The 10,793-nt window shown below is 41.0% G+C and overlaps 1 pseudogene; it reads left to right on the top strand.

Annotated features, from left to right (window-relative positions):
- Positions 1–5,487: 5,487 nt before the first annotated feature.
- Kif13a-ps1 (kinesin family member 13A, pseudogene 1) lies at positions 5,488–9,892 on the top strand (annotated as a pseudogene).
- Positions 9,893–10,793: the final 901 nt, after the last annotated feature.

The raw sequence follows: 10,793 nt of genomic DNA, 5'->3' as shown, positions 1-10,793 counted from the left end.
CCCAAATAACCATGCTTCGATATGTAGATGACAACCGGTTTATGGCCCCTAAGCTGAAGGTATGCCAAGAGGCCATATGAGGCTTACTACTGGATGTGAGTCAACTTGCCTACTGAGTATAGGCTAAGAAGATCCAGCTTGGTCTGCTTGTTGTCAGCTATACAGGATACATATTCAAGGAGGGCAAAGTATGATGTCAGATGACCATGAGCAAACCATTCTTATCATCTGAGTTCCATCAATCTGAAAGCAAGTGTTGCAGCTTTTCTTTTTTTTTTCCTTTTTTTTTGAATTGAACTATTTTTAATAATTTTATGTCAACATATTATAAATAGTAGACTATACAAATTTGAAAAAAATGTTTGAGTTAAAAAGCATAGACCATAGATCATAGTATTCATGAAATTGTTATATCCTTACTATCAATATTAATTAATTAATATTAATCCTTGAATCAAGTTAAATTATGAAATAAAAACTCTTTCCTTTTGTGGGGCAGACCAGATGACTTAGTGTGTAAAAATGCTTACTGCCATTTTTTCGGAGCTGGGGACCGAACAAAACAGGGCCTTGCGCTTGCTAGGCAAGAGCTCTACCACTGAGCTAAATCCCCAACCTTTTTTTTTTCTTTTTTAATTAACTTGAGTATTTCTTATATACATTTCGAGTGTTATTCCCTTTCCCGGTTTCCGGGCAAACATCCCCCTAATCCCTCCCCCTCCCCTTCTTAATGGGTGTTCCCCTCCCCATCCTCCCCCCATTGCCGCCCTCCCCCCAGCAATCTAGTTCACTGGGGGTTCAGTCTTAGCAGGACCCAGGGTTCCCCTTCCACTGGTGCTCTTACTAGGATATTCATTGCTACCTATGAGGTCAGAGTCCAGGGTCAGTCCATGTATAGTCTTTAGGTAGTGGCTTAGTCCCTGGAAGCTCTGGTTGCTTGGCATTGTTGTACATATGGGGTCTTGAGCCCCTTCAAGCTCTTCCAGTTCTTTCTCTGATTCCTTTTTTAATATATAAGAAAAGCCATATTGGAGAGGCCAGACAAACCCTTTATATACTTCATGACTGTGCAATATTTCTCAGTTGAGAATTTATTGTTTAGCTCTGTATTCCTTTTTTAATAAGGTTTTTTGGTTCTCTGGAGTCTAATTTCTTCAGTTCTTTGTATATATTGGACATGAGCTCTCTCTTTGATGTAGGATTGGTAAAGTTCTTTTCCCAGTCTATTGGTTGTCATTTTTATCTTATTGATAGTGTCCTATGCCTTACAGAACATTTTCAATTTTATAAGTCCCATTTGTCTATTATTGCTCTTAGAGAATAAGCCATTGGTGTTCTGTTCATGAATTTTTCACCTGTTCCCATATGGTCAAGGCTCTTTCCCACTTTGTCTTCTGTTAGTTATAGTGTATCTGGTTTTAACCAATTTGTTCTAAGAGGCCACAATTATGCTTATACCTAAATCACACAAAAAACAAACAGAGAAAGAGAACTTCAGACCAATTTCCTTTATGAATATTGTTGGAATATACTCAAAAAGTTTCTTGCAAACCTAGTGCAAGAACTTAATAAAACAATTATCCCTCTTGATCAAGTAGGCTTCACTCCAGGGTTTCAGGGATGGTTCAATATATGGAAATTCATCAACACATTCTGTGGCAGGACTCTACATTATTTTTGGACATAGCATCTCCACTCAGACTGAAGGTCATTGGTTATTTTGAGTGGCCAAAACCCCTTTCAGTCTGTGACTACTTAGTATCAAGTTCACAAGAGTTCATTGCTGATATCAGTTCTTAGAAATTGTATGGTTCACATGCTTGTAAAACAAGCACTATAATAGTCAAACCATCTCTACAGACTATTTCAATATTTAATTCAGAATCTGAACAGTGTAATCAAAATAAACATTGTTTTCCAAAATCAAGATTCTATGCTACATTATTGAAAAATTTAAATTGTATGTTTCCTCATTTATTAGTTTCAGAAATGGCACTGAACTAGTTTATATCTCCTCAGGGAAGATGATGAAAATAGTACATTTTCAGGTCCTCCTACTTCATCTATCCCCACACTTCCTGTTTTATTGAGGCATCAAATAGGACATTTGCACAAAGCAAATAATTGTAAAGTTTTTGTGAGATAACTATTATTTTAAGAATAAGACTTTCAATGTGAGTGATAATGTCATATAAAAATAGGGTTTCATTTTTAAATGCAAATTGTCTGACTATTCATCATATGCAAATTCATAAGTTTTCTATTATTACTTTCAGTTTTAAATTCAAAATGAAGTTTTGTTTATTTCATCCTTTCATTTTTCTGGTATAATGGGCTAGTTTTAATATAGTTCTTGTGTTTTTCTCTTTGCATTGGCTTTGTTTAATATGAGTATATGTCAACTATAAAAAGATTTTTCAGATTTATGGGATAGGTCTGCAGGTCAGCATGCAATAGTATATGCTACACAAGCTAAATGCCTGAGTTCGTTCGCATAAATTATGAAGTGGAAGGAAAAAATTGACTTCTGACCACAGGAAATGGTCCTCTGAACTCATTTTGTAAGCATACTCACCCCACAGACACACACAGACACACACACACACACACACACACACACACACACACCACACAGAAAGAAAAGAGGAAGAGAACCAATTAAAATTAAAAAAGGTTTAATTTCTACAAATTTCCTTTTATAACTTTATAATATATTTCATTTTATTCTGGATCATGAACATATTAGCTTACATTTTATGATAGAATATGGGTACAATGTGGCCAAATACAAGTCTGAAATATTTTTGCCTCAATAACTTTTTCACAATATAAATACTCAAAGTTATTTTACTTTGCTTAAAATCAAGCAAGTAAACAGAAATACAGACGTTTCATATTATTCCTCTAAACTTGGAAACAAACTAGACAAAGTTTATGTACAGGTTTCTTTACTACATGAATACCTTCTCTTTTTTTATCTTATAAAATTAGGAATCTCAGGACCAAGTTAGATCATTCAGTAGATCAAGGTGTTTCCCTTTAAGTCTACCAATGTACTTTTGATAGCTACAATTCACAGGATGGAGAGTGAAAATAGATTTCAATTTATCCTCTGACATTGATATAAGTGTGGTGGCACGCGTGCGCATACACACACTCACACACACACATACACGCAGTGTGGGGAAGAGTCAAAGGAAATATAAAAGAAAAAAACCTATTTTGTTTCCTCTAATAATATTTAATATAACGATATGCAGAAAGATATGCAGGAGAGACATATAGATCTATAATATATGTTACAGCATATGTGTGGAGAGTGAAAACTGTTCTGTTTTCTGTTTCTATCATGTGGGCCAATCTTGGCTTCATGAATTAATTACCCATTGAACTATTCCACCATCCCCTTAAACATTATAAGTTTAACCTAATATTGTTCAATTTTTTGGCCTGTCACTACTTTTGAGACTTTTCTCAAATTTATGATCATAGTGACATGATATATGCACTCCATTAGTTCATTCATATACATACATTATCAAATGCACTGATGGTCTTTATGTCTTTTGGAAATAGTAGTAGTGGGAAAATATTTCCATTGATACAGTGATAGACACACAAGCCTAAGTTTCTGAGTTCAGTTCTCCAGGAACCATGTAAGACCCATATGAGGAGAAGTGTATTAATAACCAGAGCACTGGAAAGGAAAAGAAAGAAAAGGAAACATAGGGATCACAAGCAAATTGGTCTAAGTAAGTTAGTGTGATCTCAAGTATACAGGTACCCAGGGTCAGAGCAATTGTTGGAGGCAGTGGAGGAAACCACCTAATGTTGACTTGTGGATTCAACAAATATATATGCATATATGCAGAATCAAATAAGAATGTATACTCATACACAAACACACACACACACACACACACACATATATATCACATACATAAGCATATAACACATATTTGCACAAAAGAGTAAATAACTTAATCTTCAATTTTTAATTATGTTAAGTGTGTGTGATAGTGGATTGAACCTTACATTTTCTCCTGCTAAGGAAAAACTTAATTAAATTTCATCTAGTGGTAGGTTATATCATTTCATAGATGTAGCTTTTCTTTTCCTTTTAAAAAAAAATTGAGAAGTCCCAAATTTCACTGGTTTACATAATTTACTCATCTAGGCAAGGTGATTTTTTTCTCCCCCTTGATAATGTTCTTTTTGGCATCTTTCATTACCATGGTATCACTTCAATCTTTGACTGGGGAAAATAGTACATAGATCAATGGTACTCTCTTACTTCTACACATTTGATCTTAACCTTTATCAAAATAACTATATTCTACAGCATGGTGAAACCTATAATAAACAGGCAGTTCTAGTTGGAGGCATGAAGTCATTCATGCTATGGCATCTGAGTCTTTATTTCTAAATCACAGTTGATTAATTAAGGAACTCATGACAGGAACACAAACAGGAAAGGAAGTTGGAGGCAGGAGCTTTTGCAATGTTCATAGAGGATTGCTCTTTATTGGAATATATATATTCTCCCAGGGATTAAAAAGCTCACAATGGGTTGGGTCCTCCCACATTAGTCACTAAGAAAATGCCAAACAAGATTGCATAGAGCCCAACCTTAAAGCGGCATTTTCTTAGTTGAATCTTGCTCTTCTTTGATGATTTTGCTTAGTGCCATTTTGCCAAAACACTATGTAGTACACAGGGAATCTCAGAACTCTGAACTTTCTTAAACGTTTATTCCTGAGCCCTGAGGTTAGAACTTTTGCTTCACCATGTAGTGTTTCATAGTTTTAAAATAGGCCTTGGGTTCTCATACTCTAGGAATCCCAGGTATCCATTATGGGGCAGAAGGCTAGCCAGCACAGACATTAATCTCTGAGGAAGACCCGTTTTACTGTTGAACAGAATTTAAAAATTGGATATTATGATAGAATTTGGACTTGAGTCGAGTTAAGGAATATAGTACTGTATATCTCTATATGTAGATTTTGTATCATTCATTTTACCAGAACTTTAAATAATTCCTAAAACAACTACTGTCAGCTAATGGCTTTTTTATATTTTATTACATAAGCTTTAGACAGGGCACATATTATCTCTGAGAATATATTTTACGGTGAACGAAGTATCATTATTTCATTATTATTCTAATAAACCAACTGAAATATGTCACTTAGAATTGGCCAAGTTTCTTAAATTATGTTCAATATTGCCTCAACCTTCTTAACTAATTCAGGGCTAAAACGATGCTTTATAAAGGAGCTATACACTGGGTACTTTTCTTATTATCTGTGAAAAAGTGTTTGAAAAAATATAACTTAAGAAAAAAATTAGTTGGTCCCGCGCCCACCCCTCCCTGGGTCAGGCCATGCCCTGAGTCGCGCTCCCTTGGGATGGCCTGTGCGCCCCGGCGCTGCGTCTTGGAGTTCTTTGTGGAGTGGCGGTAGGGAGAAAGGTGTTTGCTTTTGGTCCATGGACGAAGAGAACACAATATTCAATATTATCATCACACAGACGCTGTATGACCTACAGTCTGGGAACTCCGGGGAGAAAGTCAGTAAGGTGAGCCTGGTATACCTGATGGGGAGCGAGAGGGTGTCGAAGACTGGAGCTGTGTTGGAGCGGTTGAAAGAAGGCAGCAACATTAACGAATGGCTTACAAACTTGGGATTGGTTATATCACCACTGGCTGACCAGGCTGTTGGCAAAGGCAAAAACAAATTTGTACCTTATCGAGATTCGGTCCTCACTTGGCTTATTAAGGACAATTTAGGAGGGAACAGCCAAACCTCTAGGATAGCGACCATCAGCCCAGCCCCAGACAACTACGAGGAGACACTGTCCACGCTAAGATATGCAGACGGAGCCAAGAGTATTGTGAACTACTCTGTCCTGAATGAGGACCCTAATGCCAAGGTCATTCGTGAGCTGCAAGAGGAAGTGGAGAAACTGAGATAGCAGCTCTCACAGGTTGAGGCCATGGAAGCCCCCGAGCCGAAGGAGAAGCTCAAAGAGTCTGAGAAATTGAGGAGCTCACAGTGACATGGGAAGAGGAGCTGTGAAAAATGGAAGGGATCGCACAGGAGAGGCAGCGGCAGCTAGAGAGCATGAGGATCACCCTGGAGACCTCTGGAATCAAAGTGGGAGATGACAAGTGCTGCCTTATCAACCTGAATGCAGATCCTGCCCTCAATGAGCCTCTGGTTTACTATTTAAAGGATCGCACCCGGGTGGGTGCTTAATACCTCTCAGGACATCCAGTTCTTTGGAATAGGGATTCAGCCCGAGAACTGTGAGATCGACATTGCAAGGGATGGAGACATCACTCTCATGCCCAAAGAAAACGCAAGGTCCTGTGTGAATGGCACCATGGTCTGCAAAACTACTTAGCTGTGGCACTGTGACAGGGTCTTATGGGGGAAACAACCACTTTTTCAGAATGAACTTGCCTAAGAGGAAACAGCGGGACTGGCTGAAAGACTTTGAGAAAGAAACCAGCACTGCAGAGCAGAACCTAGATGCTGTGAGCGAGGCTTCCTTAGATCCAGACTATAACTACAAGTTCGCACAGATGGAAGTCATTATGAAAACACTGAACAGCAATGATCCAGTTCAAAATGTGGTTCAGGTTGTGGAAAATCAGTACCTGGAAGAGAAGAGGACGGCCCTGGAGGAGCAGCCGCTCCTGTATGAGCGAGAGCTAGAGCAGCTTCCTCAGCAGCTCTCTCCAGGGAGGCAGCGGCCCAGCAGCGCCTCTGACCTCCTGACCTACAGCAGCCTGACAGCCCAGCAGAAAGTGACCCAGTGGGCTGAGGAGAGGGATGAACTCTACAGGCAGAGCTTGGCCAAGCTTCAAGAGCTGGTCAAAGCCATCACTTTGGTGAGGGAAGCCAACTTCCTAGCTGAGGAGATGAGCAAACTCACTGACTACCAAGTGACTCTTCAGATCCTTGCGGCCAACCTCAGTGCCAACAGGAAGAGAGGAGCAATTGTCAATGAGCCCTCCATCCAGGCCAGGAGGAAAGGAAAGAGCACCCAGGTCTGGACCACCGAGAAGCTGGAAAATAAGTTAATTGATATGAGAAACCTTTACCAAGAATGGAAGAAAAATGTCCCCAAGGCTAAGAGGCTCTATGGGAAATGAGGTGACCCTTTTTATGAAGCTCAGGAGAATCACAACCTCATAGGTGTGGCTAACGTGTTTTTGGAATGTCTTCTGTGATATGAAGCTTCAATATGCAGTACCCATTATCAGCCAGCAGGGGGAGGTTGCCGGGCGTCTCCACGTTGGGGTGATGCTTGCTAAAGGAACTGTTCCAGAGCTCGTGTCAGAGGATGACTCTTCCGAGAGCTACAGTGAGAGTGGGAGTCTTGAAGTGGTGGAGAGCAGCGGGGAAGTCATCCACCGGGTCAAAAAGCTGACGTGCCGGGTGATAATTAAGAAGGCAACTGGAGGAATGGATACAGAAAATGTGGTACATCTACACAATGGAATATTACTCAGCAATCAAAAACAACGAGTTTATGAAATTCGTAGGCAAATGGTTGGAACTGGAAACTATCATCCTGAGTGAGCTAACCCAATCACAGAAAGACATACATGGTATGCACTCATTGATAAGTGGCTATTAGCCCAAATGCTTGAATTACCCTAGATCCCTAGAACAAACGAAACTCAAGACGGATGATCAAAATGTGAATGCTTCACTCCTTCTTTAAATGAGGAAAAAGAATACCCTTGGCAGGGAAGGGAGAGGCAAAGATTAAAACAGAGACTGAAGGAACACCCATTCAGAGCCTGCCCCACATGTGGCCCATACATATACAGCCACCCAATTAGACAAGATGGATGAAGCAAAGAAGTGCAGACTGACAGGAGCCGGATGTAGATCGCTCCTGAGAGACACAGCCAGAATACAGCAAATACAGAGGCGAATGCCAGCAGCAAACCACTGAACTGAGAATAGGTCCCCCGTTGAAGGAATCAGAGAAAGAAATGGAAGAGCTTGAAGGTGCTCGAGACCCCAAAAGTACAACAATGTCAAGCAACCAGAGCTTCCAGGGACTAAGCCACTACCTAAAGACTATACATGGACTGACCCTGGACTCTGACCCCATAGGTAGCAATGAATATCCTAGTAAGAGCACCAGTGGAAGGGGAAGCCCTGGGTCCTGCTAAGACTGAACCCCCAGTGAACTAGACTATGGGGGGAGGGCGGCAATGGGGGGAGGGTTGGGAGGGGAACACCCATAAGGAAGGGGAGGGGGGAGGGGGATGTTTGTCCGGAAACCGGGAAAGGGAATAACACTTGAAATGTATATAAGAAATACTCAAGTTAATAAAAAAAAATAAAATAAAATAAAAAAAATAAAAATAAAAAAAATAAAAAAAAAGAAGGCAACTGGACTACCCATAAGCGTCTCAAATTTTGTCTTCTCTCAGTACACATTCCGGGACCAGTGTGAGTCTGCAGTGGCTGCTCCCGTGGTGGACGCGGACGTGTCATCCCCTTAGTCTAAGGATGCCCATTACACAGTGACCTTCTCTCACTGTAAAGACTACGTGGTAACTGTCACAGAAGAGTTCCTACAGTTCATTTCTCATGGCACACTAGCAAATGAAGTGTGGGGCCACAGGTGTGCTGGGAACGGAAGTCCTACCTGGGAGGTCGATTCCCTCCACGCGAAGACAAGGACATTACACGACAGGTGGAATGAAGTGACCCGGAGAATAGAGATGTGGATCTCCATATTGGAACTGAACGAGCAGTGGAGATTCACCAGACGAAGGATGTCAACACTGCCGGTGTCTTCCAACTCAGAAAGGTTCACTCCCGTAGAGTACAGGTCACAGTAAGACCTCTGCAGCATTCGGGGACACTGCCACTCATGGTTGAAGCCATCCTATCAGTATCCATTAGCTGTGTGACTGCCAGATCCACCAAGCTGCAAAGAGGGCTGGACAGTTACCAGGAGGAAGACTTGAAATGTGTAAGAGAGAGATGGTCAGATGCACTCATTAAACGATGGGAATACTTAGACGAACAGATGTAAAAAGTCAGCAATAAAAAAGGACAAAACAGAAAACAACATGGAGCGGGAAGCCAGGCTGGTGGAGCAGTGGGTGGTGCTAATGGAGGAGAGGATGGCTGTGCTGGTACCTGACCCCGGCAGCGGGATCCCGGGGGCACCTGCTGACCACATCCTGGGATGGAAACACACATGCCCGTTCTCTTCCTGGATCTGATCGCGGATGACCTCAGTGCCAATGAGCAGCTGTTGGGCCCCCACAAGTCGTGTGTGAAATCCATCCTGCACAAGGAACATGACAGCCTGTTTTTCTACCTGCCCATCAAAAAGCACAGTGATGACAAGGTTTCAGCCACAGCCTCCTGGGACTCCTAGGTGCACGACTCTCTTCACCTGAACCGGGTCACATCACAGAACGAAAGGCTCTACCTGATTGTGAAGACCACCATTCATCTCAGCCACCTGGCCGCTATGGAGTGAGTGTTGTGGAAGCAGATTGAAGATTTATAACAAGCAGAGTTTCATCCACAGTTTGAAGAGGTGAATATCACTTATCAGTATGTTACTCTTGTGGCGTGACCTATGAGATAGTATCCAATATACCAAGGCCACCAAGGAGATTGAGGGCCAGGAAACACTGGCCCTCCTGGCAGCTTGGAGTGAGAATGAGGGCACTTTGGATGGGGAGACGTACATTGAGAAATACACTCGGGGTGTGCTGCAGGTCGAGAACATCATGAGTCTGGAGCGGCTCCGGCTCTGGCACCTGTCCAAGCATGTAGGGTGCACAAGGCAGTGCCACAACAAGCAAGGCAACAATGTACCAAGAGTTGGGGAAGAGTCTTGATTGGCGGATTCTTTATCATTCTGTTTCAGAATTGCTAGATTCTCTTGTGGTGTGGGTTGGCCATTTTGCTCAACTCTAGAAAATGCTGAAGAGAAAGACTGAGCTATCAAGTTCATAGGTTTACATGTCACCTTGTTTGAGGGGGATTAAATATGGACCACTCTGTTGTCATTCTTTTTCCTTTTTTCCTTTCAAAGTATCATTTCAGAGATATTGTAGGATCATGCGTGGAAAAATTTTACAAATATATTTTATGTACTTACTCTGTAGATGCCTGTACAATGGACCTCTGTGTACAGCTACCTGTGTGTTGTGAGAAAGAGAGAAAGCATGTGCAGCCTGCTGTATTTTTTTTAAGTCCTTAGCATTTGTGAGGAAGACCTTGGGGACTATTGAAAAGCTGCTGTTTGTGTGTGTGATGAGCTGACGGTAGTATTTTACTATCATCTGTTGAAAACAAAAACTGTAATTTATATTCCCTTTTGACTTTGTATTTAATTGGTACTGATTTGTGTGTGTTTTAGAATATAACCTGTCTAATTCAGAATTAAAAAAAGAAGAAAGAAAAAAATTAATTTCACTTCACATTTTAAGGTGAGGAAATCTCCATAATTGTGGAATAGTTCATCACATGAGGAAGTATATCACATTGTGGAAGTCCATCACAGTGTGAAGATTGATTACACTGGGGAATTGCATCAAGTGGAACAGTCCATCACCAGGGGGGAGGATATAACAGTTGAGAAGTCTACCACAGAAGAAAAATCCATAACATTGTAGAAGTCTAACAGAGTATGGAAGTGCATCATAATGTAGAAGTTCTACAGACTGGAGAAGATTATCACAGTAGGAAAGTCCATCACTGTTGGGAATTTTATAAGAATAGAGAAGTCCATCACAG

This window comes from Rattus norvegicus, chromosome 13, assembly GCF_021556685.1.
Source record: "Rattus norvegicus strain SHRSP/BbbUtx chromosome 13, alternate assembly SHRSP_T2T, whole genome shotgun sequence".
Lineage (NCBI taxonomy): Eukaryota > Metazoa > Chordata > Mammalia > Rodentia > Muridae > Rattus > Rattus norvegicus.
The sequence above is the reverse complement of the archived record's forward strand: the minus strand, read 5'-3'. Positions and strand labels throughout refer to the sequence as shown.